Raw genomic sequence first — 15,837 nt, forward strand, 5'->3', positions numbered from 1 at the left:
AGGGCAGGAGAAGACACAAGGGCCCACAAGTTATTGGAAGCCAGATTCGTGGGATGCCAGCAGACTGTGCAGTTTTTAACCCAAGTTAGGAGACAAAGGACAGTGAGTAAATCCCGATGACTCACAGAGCTGGGACAGGATGGAGAGGCTAAGGACTGTCAGCTCCTAAATGGTGTATAAAAGGCAGATCCAAGATCAGCACATGGAGCTCATTGAAAAGACTGGAGAAACTGGAGAAAAGCTCAGCATGCAAATGCAAATCAGCTCAGCTAACAGAAGAAAGGAAATAATATCTGCTATAAAAATAGAAAGGTATTGTAGAGCCTTTACATTGTTTTCCATGGCTTATTCTGTGGAATTACTAATTTGTATTAATGGAAATGAAGGCATTGCAAAGCATTATGAGATAACCTTGGAGAAGGAGAGCTCAGCCTCAGCACACAAGTAGTGAGATGTGTCTTTATGCCCTAACAGAGGACCAAAGGCAGCTGACTTAGGAATGAGCACATAAAAAGACTTTGTGCTGCTGCTGCTAGTAATTATAGTTTGCTTTTATTTTGATGCAGATGCATATAGGTCATTGCTTTGGTGAAATGCATACTTCAGTAATAATTTTCAAATCTCCCAGGTTCTCATAATTTAACCGTTGTTAATTATTTAGCAATTATGCTGATGAAAGGTTAAAAATTATTGCAGAGGCATTTCTTCAGTCAGGGAAAGGAGATATGGTTTAAAATTAAATCCTTGCAGTTGGTGCTAAATGGTAATGACATGATATTTTTGTTTTACTGGATCTAACAGCTGATTACTTAGAAACTTCAACATTGGAAAGTGGTCTAGAAAAGTATGGTGAGCTAAGTAACAGACAAGCATTTCTACTGAGAGATTTGTACATGGTAGACGCCTACAGAAATACAGCTTGCAAATTAATATCTTGATGATCACTGAAAGACCACAACATGGTATTTATATGTTGGAGCTCAAACATAAAGTAGGCAGAGACTACAGATAGGAGTGTTAAGAAAAACTTTACCTTTCTAAGAAAGAACAAGGTGTATTTTCATGCATTACCAATGCAGCAAATCATGCATATTTAAAAGGTAAGTTCTGTCAATAGCAGGTGTAGTATCTTTTAAAAATCATACCTGAACTACCAGTTCTGTTAAACTGCAGTTTTCTTTCTCCTTTTTTGTGAAATTTAGCATAGTTTAAGGACCGTAACTACCATGTCCTATCAGCCATTTCAGATTGCAAAAATTAAAATTAAATCTATTTTATTTCTCCCACAAACAATAGCTAATATCCAGGGTACACAGAAAAGACTAGAGTTCATGATTCCTTATGCTCTTTAAAGGAAAGTCAGAACTAATGAGCCAAGCCTTATGGCTCAAAATTAATAACTCCAGAACATCTCAGAGTAAGAGCAAGAAAGCATCTCAAAGCCATCAGAGATCCCTGTGAAGAATATCCTGCCAAGCACCCACACTTAGAATGAGGAAGGTGCATTATAAGCACATTTACCAATTGCATCCCTGACCCCAGAGGAAAGTAGAGGGGAGGAATATAGCCTGCTCACACAAATGGATCTCAAATTGCCAATCACTTCTGGTGCCTCATTTTAGACATAAAATCTCCACTGAAAGATAAGCCAATCTTTTGAGTATGGCAGAGGCATTTAATATAATTCTGCATGCTGTAAACAAGAGTGAGGCAATTGATGACCTTGTACGTGTTAGAAACAGCTAGAGCACGTGTTCAAGCTGTAGTAAGAGGAGAGGTATCAGCACATATAATCTAAGAACAAATATGAAGATTCAATGATGCCTTGCAGTATATGGAAGTATATGGCAGCATATGGGATTTCTCAAGCATTTCTGAGTATTTATTAGAGTTTAGTATCAAAAGTTAACTACAACATATTTTAGGAAATACCATGTTTATGAAGATGGGGAAGTATAATCATTCTGTCAGGTTTTTACTGGCAGCAAAAATATATGAGTTCTAAGTTCAGAAGTCTCTGATAAACACCAGCTTAAATTTATACCCTGGAACTTGAAAATATGAAACTAAATGAACTAATTATTCCCATTTGCAAATGGCAGATTAACTTAAATATTAGAAAAATATTTCACTGAAGCAGGGAGGAAGAAGTAGTGAGGCAGAGGGGAGGTATTTAATACATAACCACTTCTTTCCAGAAGTGCAAGCATATAATGTGTAGGTGCTCTTTCATCTCCTGTGCTGGGACTGTGGCTGTTATTCTCACCCTGTGATAACACCTCAATCTTGCAGGGTATGGCATCTGGGCTGGGGGATGTGTTCCTACACTGCTGAGGAACAAGGCCCACAGCTACTGAAGCTCCATGGGTCCACAGCTGTGAGGGGTGGTTTCAGTTTGGTTTGTTTTTTTTATGTATTAGACAACCAACCCAAAGTTACTCAAGGTTTGGATAGATGTTTTTTAAACTATTTTTCTGCTTCTTCTCACAGTGTTCATCAACTCTGAACACATCCCTTATTCTTTCTGATGCTCAAAAATTCCCACCCATTTTTACTTTAGCATTCTTACTTGACGTTAGTGTTTTTGCAGGTTTGTGAGTTTTTTGCATCAAGGTTTGCTTGGGGTTTTTTTGGGATGCAACAAAAAAAAATCAAAACCAGTCACACATTTTCTGGGAGAGGGAGATGTTAGACATTACTGACCTGTAAGTAGCACTGTTGTTCTGGGGTCATCTAAAGCACATACAGGTGCAAGTAGCAGTTTCAAGTGAGGTTTTTACATTATTTAATTTATCTGTGTAAACCTGTGTTAGAAGGCATTTTCCAAACAACAAACTAGCAGTACCTGCTGAGAAGCTTCAATGGTGAGGCAACATTCCTAAAATGACCCCATTTGTAGAGGCATAGAAATGAATGAACCTATAGTTCAAGGAAAAATAAGCCCTCACCTCTGTTATTTTAAGCTTGGTATCCATGTGTCTCTGAAGGTCCCCAAGCCTGTGAAATTAGCACTGCTGGAAATCAGGAGAGCCATCAATGTAGTCAGTAAGGAAATCCTCCTGCCCACAGTCCTCAGAGCTAGGTTGTAGCAGATGTTGAGAATCCTCTCAGCCCCAAATTACTTTCTAAACACAAACTTCTAGTCAGCACTCTGGAAAAGGTTCTCTGTGCTGTGAGTGGCTTTTAATCTACTTCTCTCTCCCCATACACTCTATTCAAACATTTTCTATTTGTCTCATAACACATAAAGCTTGCCTGCCTTCACAGTGTAGAGTGAGGCTGAACTATTTCAAATGCCCACAGGATTTGAAATTTTTCTCCTTGCTTTTCTGCAGTGATTAATGCTTTGGAAAGCACAGTTGCCCTGGGATGGCTGGAGCAAACACTCACATGTCTGCAGACAGCTGTAACCAAAGGCATGAGCAGAATCACTAAAGCTCTGCTGACTGCAATGCCCAATCAATAATCCATGGCAACAGCATCACAATCTATACAACATACCATAGGGCTGACAGTGGTATTGTTAGCAGAGGGCTCCCTTAATGCAAATCCAGCTCTGGAAAATTTGGAATATTTGGAGGTTTGTTTTTCAAAGCAACTACTTGGTATCCACACAGTAGAAATTTGAAAGGGAATTTGTTGGGTGCATTAATTTAAACTGATCCTTCTCCATAAAACTGGAAGAAAAACCCTACTTGAAAATTAACATGAATAGAAATTTGGATGTCATTAAAAGAATTTAAAATATACATAAGATTTTCACACAGCCTTTTACTCCTACAGGAGTAAAATCGTATGTGCAAGAAAACTTGTTAAACTGTATATGCTAAAGAAAAATATGAATTACAGAGATGTAGTTATTTTGTAAGAATCTTTCAGACTCATATATTTGTCACAAGTCTGTAATTTAATAGCCAAAAACAGATGTAAGAGTGATTTTCTTTGTGGGGGACCTAAAGATCACTTTGAACCCTTGAGCTGCATTTGGGATCATACCATGGAAACATATCTGATTGTAGGCAAGGCACTTTTCAGTCTGGTTACATGCAGCCTCATCCTACAAAGATACACATCAGTGTGCACCAATGGCACATCACAGCTTCATGGATTTTGATAGCATAGTTATAGCAGAAATCCTTAGATAATCCTTAGTGTGAAACTCAGTGACTGCAGTGCTAGGTAGGATGCTTACACATTTCATAATTCTAGTGGTTGTTTTTATTTTCTCATTTTCCCATTTTCTCTCATTTTAATCTCTTTCCTGATACCATTCACTATTTGTCCTCTGCCAAGCTATTTCTGTCCGTGTTCCAAACTTTCCCACAATCTTTCTTTCCTTCACTTCTGTTCCTCTTTCTTTCTACATAATTTCTCAAATTTCTTCCTTCATAGTTTCCACATTTCTTCTTCCCTTAACTTGTGGGTTTTATCCTTTCCCCCCCCACCTTTTTTTGGTGCTTCTTAAGTCTCAGTAGTTTTATGGCTACTTCTTGAGCCCATTTAAGAATAATTCCTTCTTTGCTAGCTCTGTCTCTGCATTGGCCTTGACTATATCTCATTGCTTAGATGTTAATTCACTGTTAGCTTGTAAAGAAGCCAAGCACACTGATAAGTCAAACTCACACAAACAAACAAAGCAACTCCAATTAGATTCTTTAGCTGTAACTAATAATTTAACACCACACTGATTAGGTTTTAAGAACAGACTCCTGATAAGCACAAGAAGTCTTCCTGGACACCTCTTCTACCAGTTATCTTTTGCTTGAAGTCTCCTCATAGTACTCACATTTTTTTTCTGATAAGTGCATCATCTGTCTAAAACTACTGGCATTTCTACAAATATATTTGTTCATGGAATGACAGCCACAAGCAATTCTGATAACACTAAATTAGCAGGAGTCTGAAAATAATGTGCTTATCAAACACCTTCCCCCCTCCCTTTCTTTGGATGTTCAGCCAAGGGAATGTATTTTTTCCTCCTTTACTTTTCTGCAATTTGCATTTTCATTTGCTAAGTGTATTACAATGTCCTGTTTGTCTTGGACTGCAGCATCAAGATCTTTGTACATCTTATTCCCTCCAGTAATTTCCCAGACAAGTATTTCCCCAATGCACCTATTTGCTAAAGAAAGAAAAAGGTTTCTCTAATGTAGAAAAGTAGAAACTGTCCTCAGAGAAAGCCAAAATCTTTCTAAAGAATAATTAATCTTCTGGAAACAATTCAACAGAATGACATTGCATGTGTGAACGTATGTTAGCAAGAAATAAAAGCTTCAAATCATATGGGCTCTCTCCTAGTTGATTTGAATAATCAGAAACCCCTCCCACCCAGTTCAACACATTTAAGGGTCTTCAAATACCATTAGTTCATGCCCCCTCCCAGGATTTGTGGAACCACCAAACCCTGAGAGCCTTCTTAAATTGTTCCCAACTTCTAAGCACTGTATTCTTGAGGCTGGGAAGAAAGATTGCCATTAATATTCAAACACAGCTTCGACCCAACCCTGCTCCCAGCAATGTGCTTATGATGATACATAACATATTCCCTTAAGCTAGTGTTAGAAATAGTCCATTATTTGGACTTCTCACTCACCAGAAAGAGCTTGCAGGAGGCATGCATACTTTTAGCTACCACCTCTCTGCTTTAGTGCATAGTTTTCATTGTGTGGCACCTCCCAAGAGGGTTTGCAGAGAGGCTTCAGCCTCTTGGGAACACTGCCCAACCCTGTCCTTCAGTTCAGCCAATGATGACTGTTTCGGCTCTGTTTAGTTCTGTGACACAAGAGGCTCTCTTGGAGCTAATCCAGAATTTCTCTCATACTCTTCAGCTTCTGGAAGAACCTTCACTTTGTTTGGAGTCCTTCTGGTTCTTCCTGTAATGATGGCTCAAAAGCATCAGTAGGGAAGTGCTGAGCTGAAAGTTGATGTAGTTGAAGCTTTCTGAGGGCTGACTTTCCCTGTGTGCCAGTAACAAAGAGCAGAAAGCACTTCTCTGTGGTTTTACCCCATCAGGAGTTCTGGGTAAATAGTTTATGCAGATGGGCTAGCTCCCTTCCCATTATTCTCCCTTTCTGTGAAAAATTAGTGTAATGGAGGCTTGGAGCATGAGACTTAAATGAAGTTTTATGAAATGATATTTTTCTGCTTTAGAATAAAACCTGACAGAAGGAAAAAACAAACAAAAAAATTACAGGAGTTAAAATTCCCACAGCTGCATCCAAGTATTTTTTAAAATGTCATTATCCCTCCAGTGTTAACACAATGCTGCTGATGCTGCACAGAGGTGCAAAGTTCTTTAGCTGAATCACTGTTACCAGATGCCATGTGCTCTGTGAAAACAAAGTTTTTGTTGATTCAAGGTCAGACAAGTTTCATCAATATTTATCTCTTACTGACTTGTCCAGAAAGTGCTCCCAGGGTTTAAACTGGTCAACCACAGGTAGACCTGAGTGCATCCTCTTAAATTTCCTCAAACATTTAGTGCTTACTTCCCTTTCTCCACTTCAGCCTCCCCATGAGACATAAGCCTGCCTCCTCAGTACCCCCCCATCTTGGTTTCTATCACCACTTGTAATGTTAAGATGCAGTTTCATCTGTAGGATCCTGGGCTGACAGAACATACTCTTATCCCCACATGACTCTGAATGCCTGTGAAGAGCAGTTGCCACATTTCTTAGGGGGGAAAAAGTGCTTTTTGTGATTCTGCTTAGTGTCCTCTGAGCCATATGATTATTTTTAAGGTCTTCCTGCCCACTTATATTTTCAGTTCAGTTTTGACTCTGTGACTTTTTCCCTTAACACAAGGCATGAGCCTTTAGTTGCAAGTGTTTCTTTCTTAAGCCCACTCATTCCAGGAATTTTTTAGCAGAGCACCAAGATTTTTTCAACTGTTATACTGCATACATTCTCTTTCCCACTTTAGAAAAATACTGAAATCACTAGTTGCTTTATCTAATCTTTTTCAACCCACAACTTTGTAATCACAGGTATTTGAAAAACAGCTGAGCAGAGACCAGAAGCAAGACATATTTGATTAGGGCTGGCACTATGCAAATATAGCTGTACTTATTCTGGGCCAGATCCAGACTGAGTCTTGTGGATTTACAGGCTCAGCTCAGCCTGCACAATATTTGTACCATATTGTCTTCCATGATATACAGACATATTCTCCCTCGCCTAGGCAGCACTGCAGCTATAGCTGTGCACAGCAGCCCTTTCCTTGGGCAGTGCCCTCTTCTGCCTGCTTCCCTTTCAGAGCTGCTTTTGTCTCACTCTCTCAATACAGTGGCCATCTTTATTTTTCCATACTTTAAAACTTGGCCTGACTGTTAGTGTTCTGTTGGAATATCTTGGTCGTTTCCCTTAAGCAAGTCCTAGCCCAGTTTCTGGTCTTTACTCCTTTCCTTCTCTGGATGGACTGGGACAGCCAGTGTCTCTTCCAGATGCACCTGGGTAGCTCCTGCTGGGCCTCCTGGCTGCTGCCTGGTTCTTACTCTACCATCAGCAATAGCAAATGATTCCTCTTAGATATATTCTTCACTGAATTTATTAAAAATGTCATAACTGCTATTAGTCATGGCACAAAGATGCATGGTCCTATGGTTCACACTAGTCTGAGCCATAGGAATTAATGGGAATATGAGTCCACTGCTTAGCAGATTTATCATAATGGAAGCAATTTTAATCCCTCTTGAGCCAGTTTAACCAACACACAAAAGATTCTGTAGCTAATTAGCAGGTCTTTGTAGTATTCAGACCCCAATAAATATTAATGTGATGGCCTAAAGAATGAGGTTTATGTTCCTGAATCATACATTTATTAAGTCAAGATTTGACCTTTTTGGAGATTACACGGGCAAACTCCTTCACTCTCTGCAAACACAGCAAAAATCAATCTCCTGCAAGCATTCCCTAAAAGAATTCAAATGCCACATCCTACACTTAATGGACACACTTGATTAAACTGAATACAAAAAGACAAAAGAAATGGAACCATCCTAACCTAGCTACAAAAAGTTAAGAATTAATACAATACCAACATCTTTAAAATGTCATTTTTAGTTTTGAATAATGTTAACAATTACAATTCTTCTGTTCTTCCTACAATAGGAGGACAATATATCTATATATAATTCCTGCCAAAAATCTACATTAACATCCTGCTGCAGATACAACGTCAAACACACCCAAATTTGTAAATACTAGAATGAAATCTATTAGTAGAGTGATCATTCATTGTCACATAGGCATTCTGCTGTTTTCTTCCCAAGCTAACGTTCAATTAGGATTTTAATTCTTGCACTTCACACACAGTTGTCTTACACAGAGGAGCAACTGGTGACAGAGATAGTAAACAACAGCATGGCACCCTGTCTGCCACAGGGTGACAGGAACAGGCAAGGGCTTGCTTGCTGTGGAGATTCCTAGAGGGGGGCTGCAGTACTCAGGGAAATGAATTCAGAAAGGACACCTGTGACACTTGAATAACATACACAGTAACTGGGAAGAGCCATGAAAATGAGCTGAGAGATGTAATTTTGCCCCGAGAGCCACCTGTATTAAATCCCCATAAAACTTTGGCTAGAGCTCTGGAGTGCAGTACTGGCAAAAGCAAAGAGAAATTCCCAGCCTCCATGGGCAGAAGTGTTAGAACGTGGTCAGAGATAAAACTCATGATCTACACAGAAATACCTACAGAAGCTGACAAAAATGAGGGTCTGTGATCTTGCAGCTTCTGACCTACTCCGTCTTAGTGTGAGTGCACTATGAAGAAAGTCCCACCACAGGTGCAGCCCGTGACAAGACTGCCTTATGTCATATTCAATGTGGTATAAATCTCCAGGAGAGTAGTCCTGTGGTGATTGATCCATTTGAGAATAATGCACTCATTCCTCCCTATCATTGGCTGACACAATGTATGAATAGCTGTAAAAATCTGGGATAAGAATAAAACTTTTTTATCAGGCCATCATTACTTTCATTATTGTTCTTATTTTACTGATTTTTTCCCTAAAAAGAAAGACCACCACAGTAATCAGATATGCCTATTGCACATCTGCAGCAATACTGCTGCAGTTACTTAGCAACCAGTGAGAAATTATGTATAGGAAGATAAAAATTAGAAGCAAATTGAGCTGAATAAAAGGAAATCAAATACCATACTAACATTCAGTGTGCCTAAATCCATAGGGCTGGCTTTGCTGCATGCACCACCAACTGTTGAACATTGTTAAAATAGCTTCTACTATATAAAATCAAAGCTGAGTCTAACTTAGATTTGAAGATGTGTTATCTAGAATCCGATGACTATATCCTCTTCTCTGTTTCATATTAGGAGCAGAAAGACACAACAAAATGAAGAATGCTATGTTGGCCAACAGCTTTTGGAGGTAAGTACCATCCCTGTCACTGAGAAAAGAAAGCAACCTCAACAGGACTAATTTACAAGGAGTAAAATTCTACTCCTTCTATTGGAAAAGAATAACCATGGGCTTTCTGAAGGATTGGAAACTTGGCTGCTGCAGAAGGAAGCACAAACACCTCTGCTGGCCAATGAGTTTTATGCACACTTAAAATCTGTTCATATGGACAAACACATCATCCCCTTCTGGCTTGACTGGATCCCTCTTCTTCACAGCTCCCTACCAGCTCAGACAGGATTTAAAGTTTTCTTTTATTTACTTTAAAAGGTGAAGATTTCATGTATGTTCTGGAATGGGGCAAACATAATAAAACTTGTCTATATGTTTGCCAATCTAATGTAAATTTTTGGCTTGACTTTTATAATTTAGGAAGGAATTAATCACATTTTGAAAGAAATTACAGTCTTTACTGAAAGTAATGATCCTATGAATTATCACTGAGATTCTCAGCAGGATGTAATTATGTTTCTGGTAATTTGGAAAATGTAGCACTGCAGTTTTCTTTAAAAGTGAGCAGTGTTTCATCAGAAGGCCATATTACATATATCACCTTCCAGTGCCAGGAGAGTCTTAAGTATAAAATATCGGAGATCAAAATTGGTTTCTGTACTTAATTATTACATTATTTCTTATGTTACATTTTAGCAAAACTGCTGGCATTTACAACTCATTAATAGTTTTCTGTGGAATTAAAAGCATCAAAATAAAAAAAAATAGTATTTAATTTCATTTTTTCCACTGAAACACTCTTTTGTCAATAAACCTCACATACTTCCTGCACTTTGCTTTCAAATTTGTTCAGAGGTAAAACCAGTCCAGAGTAAAGCCTCCCTCAAAACTCTCCATTAACTTAATTTTTTTCTAAGCTTTGCTGTTGGGATTTGAAAGATAGTAAGTCCTGTGTTCAAGACAACCTTTTTGGTCAATGCAAAAACTGTAACAAACTTCTTTTCTTTAAACGACTGACACTTAAAAAGACTTCATGATTTAGTTCAGAACCATTTCATTTAATGGGCTGATGATTTAAGTCTTCCATGGTGGATGAATCATAAATGCTGAAACCTAACACAGTTTTGGTTTTACAGTTTAATGGGCATCTGTACTGAGCAATGTATAAATAAAAAAAAATCCAAGTGACTATGCATCATAAATATTTATTTCCCAAATTATGTTTCCCTATCCATCAGACAGACCTGGGAGTGATGCTGAAAAATGTATTTGTGATAAACCCTTCCAGCAGCTGCAAAATGAGCAGTGGGGACATCTTGGGGTCTTTATTAATTTAGAGGTAGTAGGAAAGTGAGACTGAGTTTCTTAAAATTGTGCCCTAGCAGATTTCCTGACACATTTCACAACATGAGCCAGACAACTGTTTTCATCTTTCCAGTAGACAAAATAAAGATGACTCTTCATATCAGTGCAACTTCAGTTTTATATAAATTTTCAGTTAACAAGCTGTCCCTCTAAGTCAAGAGCTGTCCTTGGTGGTCACTGCCTGTAGGTACCATTTCTGTGCTACCAGGTATCTGGCAGTAAAAGGAGTAGAAAGGCTCTAAGAAGTTGGTGGTCCTGCTGGACTGCTAGTCTGGGGAAAGCTCTTCACAGTTACTATTAACTCTTGAATTATTGGTATTTTCCAGAAAAAAAATAGTGAATTCTTGATAGAAATTAATTTGTTTAACAAGCCCCCATTGTTATTTGAGCTGTTGATACCATAAAATCTTTCACACTGGGGGTTTCTGGGAAAAAAACCAGCAAATATGCCATTCATCATTCTTAGTTTCTACTTTTTGCTGTAATGTATTTTTAACAGCTCTAATTATTGCTTGGCTCTTGTACTTGAAGTGTTCTCTATGAGTCAGGCTAAAACTTGATACACATTAAATAATAAAAGAGAAGCATCCAATTAGTAAAAATGCATCCGAGTACTGCGCAATGCAACCATCAAGCAGCTGATACAGGATGTTTGATGTAATTACTGGGGCTTAGATGTCAAATGATTGAACAAGGCAGCAAATCAATGAACTGTACTTTTACAGATTATTAAAATCGAGAGTGGTGAGGGATCCCAAGGTATCAGTCGACACATTCTGCTGCAGTGAGTCATTTTTTGGCAAAAGTTTGCTGATGGATTATGAAATCTCCTCTGTTGTAGGTTTTAAGAACAAAGCCTTGACAATCTATGCCAATGCTTAGTCACCCAAACCATGAGAATTTTTTCCTAACATCTCATTTAAATCTTTCTGGAATTTAAACTCATTGCCTCTTGGGCTAATCACAGTTAGCATAAAGAACAGGTTGTTTTATTATTTTCTGCTGGAGCCTTGGCACAGAGCGGATGTTGCATGAGGGCTGATGAGTGCTGTGCCCTTCCCTTCCCATCCTGTGCAAATCACTGCTCTTGCAGCTCCTGTCCCAGCAGCAGCAGGGTTGAAAGGGGGCTGCAGCACCTCAGGGGGTGTAAAGATCCAGTTCAGCCCTAAGGGCAAACAGATCTCTGCAAATCTGTCTCTGCAAATCTAAGCCAAGACAAGGGCTCTCATTTGCCTCTCCTTGCTTGTTAGCAAAAATAACTAACTCTTGCTTAGAGCTAGAGCTTGGACACAGACTTCACTTGCATATTGTGAAGATATTAATATTTTATTTCTTCTTCAAAAAATTTTTGCTTGACCTATTTAAATAATATAATTGTTAAAAACTCCATACAAGCAGGACTGATATGTTATTCAACCTTGGGAAAACACTAAACTGAGATAAAAGGTCCCAAAGATTTTAAAGTTTAGGATATTGTCCCAACAGTAAACAAATTACAGCGAGGTTGTGGGAGGAAGGAAGCTTCTGGAAGTTCCCTGCTTGCTTTCTTTTCTAGCTTATAGTCCTGACACTGAAATAGTTGCTGACCTTTCACTGTGATATTACAGAGTGAAAATGAGGACATTCTGATAGGAAAATGGAGCATTGTGTGTCATCATGTACAAATCATTAAGGCTGGTACCCTGAGATAATTGACTAGCCAGGACATTTTCAGAGAATTAGAGAGAAACCCAACTATTCAATTTCACTGCTTCTCTGTGAAGTGTAAGTTAGTACCTGTTTTTAAATGAATGTTCAATTGACTGAGCAATCCCAAACTGGTAATTTGGTTGTGCCCTCAGCAGTAACTGTGGCAGGCTGCGTGCAGCCCCAGCCTTTCACTGTGTGTCAGACAGCAGGAGAGGAGCAGGAGGATATGAAGAGCAGGAGAGGAGCAGGAGGATATGAAGAGCAGGATTGTCACAGCCTCCTGTGCTATGCACCCATCTCCCACTCCACACCACGCATCAGCAGACATCTGGCAACTAGAAGCTAAACTGAAGCTCCTCTGGTGATTGCAGGGCTGTTTCCATAAAGCCAAGGGAAGATAGCACGTAAATACACAACACAGAACAGCTAAAAGCCACATAATGCAAACCTTTAGGGTGAATTGAATAGTTGTATGGGACAGGGTAGACATCTGGAGTATTTTGAAGAACTGTGACAGCAATGACAGTCTCCTCTCACTAAATCCTCAGCAAGGTACAGAAGGAGCATGTTGAGAAATGAAACAAATGTAAAAGCACTAAACCCTTTCATCAGTGAAAGGGTTTTCTCAAGGTTTGTACCTGGTATTTCACTTTAATAGCCTCACAGATCCAGCTTGGCAATAAAATACATAAATGTAACATCCTCAAACAGCCTGCCCACAGCTTTTAAAGGAGAAATCAAGAAATCAAGGTGCCTGTGGCTCCTTCCCTGGCCACTTTGGCTCCAGACAATACTGGGGAAGGCTGCCCTGTGCAGGCCCCTTCTTTACCCCCTTCTTCTCCCTGCTACAAGGTGTTTAGAGGCAAACCCAAAATGAAAAGAGATTATTCCCATCAAATTCACATGAAAAATACTTATCTGGAACACAGGTATTTATTATCCTGATGCTCATGTTCCTGGTCACTTCACATGAACAATGGTGGAAGTCACCTGAATGGTATCCAAGGAGACAACTTCACTGAACTAAAATAATTAATCCTCTCTTGCTGCTGTTTACAGCTCTTTTTAAGCAGGCAGTGACTGATCCTGCAGAGCCGGTTATGGCTCCTCCTTAAGGACTGCTTTATACAGATATGTACTACATTTATCAGAACTGGGTTCGCCTCTTAAAGTAATGTTATTAAGCTTTTCCATTTCACTCCTAGCATATTATTTTCTACTTTTAACTACCAGCCTCTAGTTCACATTAATTCCCCACGGATTTAACTTCCCTTTAGTTTCAGTAACATGGCCATCACCCATATGCGATTGCATTTCTGGTGTATAATTCGGATTTTGCCAGCAGGTGTCATCAGAAGGCTCACCAGCGGCTCGGCTTCCCGAAGGATTTGGGAACCCCGAGGTTTGCGTGGGGAGGTATACGGGGGGTGTCATTAGCTGCCAATAAACTGACACAGTATTAAAGGGGTCACACTTCTGGTTTCCTCACGGCTTCCTTTGTTTAGCTAGACTTTGCATTACAGCAATAGAATACAAACCACACGCTCCAGATGTTTGCACTGTGGTGGGGACACCAGCCTACCTTTGTTTTCCTAGGAGTCATTCCAAAGTCTGCCTGGATTTACAGTCCTCATTAACAAGCCTAGAAGAAGTCATTCTTCTTGTGTCTGGCCTTAAAGGCTTTTCAACCAGCCATTGGAACTCCCACGAGATCTACAGGATAAAAAACAAATTGGAAAGGCATCAGATAGGACACACTCATTCATTCCAGGGTTTCTGTAATGCTTCCTTCCTTCCTCTCTTCCTGGTAGATTGTGAAGTAATTTTTTTCCCAAGCAAATGTAGCTCTTCATTTTTGTTCTCTATCTCCCCCTCTTCAAATTTTCAGTTTTTTCAACAAAAAAATATTCAATGATGTTTCTACTTGCTACAGTTGACCTGCCCACTTCTGTAGGCCATCACCTGGCCAGTTCTCCATTTCTATATTAATTTACTGCATAGGGCATTTCCTTCTTTTCATCTGAATCAGAAACTTGGATGAATTAGTGTTCCCCAGGGCTGTTAATTAGACACGTGATACAGAGGAATAAGCTTGCCCTCATTTCTCCCAGGCAGCTGGGCACTGTGGGATCTTGCTATCCCCCTTGCTACCTGCATGGGGGCAAAGCAAGCCCAGCCAGCAGGGTGCCAAGGTGGCACAGCCATTGCTTTTTTAGATATCATGTGCTGGAAATTTACAGTAAGAACATTGCAGTAAGGAAAGACCAGCACCACTAAAGTCTTTAGTATCTTTCAGACAAGCAAATCAGCTCCAATGCACAAATAAATTACATATTTCCAAATTTTTGTTATTTTGTTTCAGGTCATAGAACATTTTAATTGATTGATCAATTCTGATAGGTCTAGTTTTCAGATTTTTCCATTTTGAGGTGCTTTAGCTAGACTGCATGCTGTCCATCACTTTTTAACTCAGTTGACTTCTTGCTGGGCCAACACATGATCCTGCTTCCCCCTGGGATTTGAGGGGAGCAGCCCTGTGTCTTCATTTGCAGTTATTCTTATGCGTGGAGAATAGCAATGTCTTCTTCAGTCAATCTCTAGGAGGATAGAAAGAAACCTGATTAAACAAAGCAAAGAAGAGTCTCGAGCTAGAAACCCTCTACTTCCCACACCCTTGATGCCCAGTATTGGAAGCACATCAGGCAGGAAAGGGGTCCCAGGTCAGTACTGAAAGCCTGGCCTGTGCCTTTGTCTTGCATGAGATAGGCTGCTTACATAAAATCCAGTCTTCAGAGAATTCCATAAACTGAATTTACTGCTAAGTACAACCCCTAGATTTCACCCAGGATGGGTTGTTATTAATATCCCATCTATTTGACCTAGTTTCTGTCGACTGTAAAGTGCCACATTTAAATTTAACTTCTGAAGGAAAAATAATTGAATTGAAAAATCAATCACTAGGCAATTTCACATTAAGTTCATTTAAGGTCAAGTTATTGCTGTCTCAGAGAATAAAAGTTTTCTTAATGGATCAAGTTCAGGAGTGATGTGAAATCAGGCATAATTACATACTGGCTAATGAGCCTAAACTGGCACACAGCATACATATTGAGAGGTATATATCCATTTACACCCTCTTTGACTCACTTCTTACTTGGACAAGAAGACAAGGGGCAGGAATTGCCACCAGGGGCTTTGGATGGCTCAAAAGGCCACAGCTGAGGCAGACAAGTACCAGCTTGCTTCCTGCATGAGCAGGCCAGGACTTGGCAGGGGGATCACAGGTGGCTGCCCAAGGGTATTTCTGCTCATATGCAGGAGCTATGCCAGATGTGATCTGCTGTGGGTGGCTGTCCTTTGCAATCCATATGGTACCATTTCCACCATTCTGCACCTTCCTAGGGCTCTAAGG

The 15,837-nt window shown here is 39.6% G+C and overlaps 1 long non-coding RNA gene across 1 annotated transcript in view; it reads right to left on the bottom strand.

The window, feature by feature from the left end:
- Positions 1-15,837, bottom strand: part of LOC110482913 (uncharacterized) — a 32,101-nt gene that overhangs the window by 8,949 nt on the left and 7,315 nt on the right. The window contains exon 3 of the long non-coding RNA XR_002467480.2: positions 14,008-14,138. This is a non-coding gene — a long non-coding RNA (uncharacterized LOC110482913). The remainder of the gene's footprint in view (positions 1-14,007; positions 14,139-15,837) is intronic.

Source organism: Lonchura striata, chromosome 8, assembly GCF_046129695.1.
Source record: "Lonchura striata isolate bLonStr1 chromosome 8, bLonStr1.mat, whole genome shotgun sequence".
NCBI lineage: Eukaryota > Metazoa > Chordata > Aves > Passeriformes > Estrildidae > Lonchura > Lonchura striata.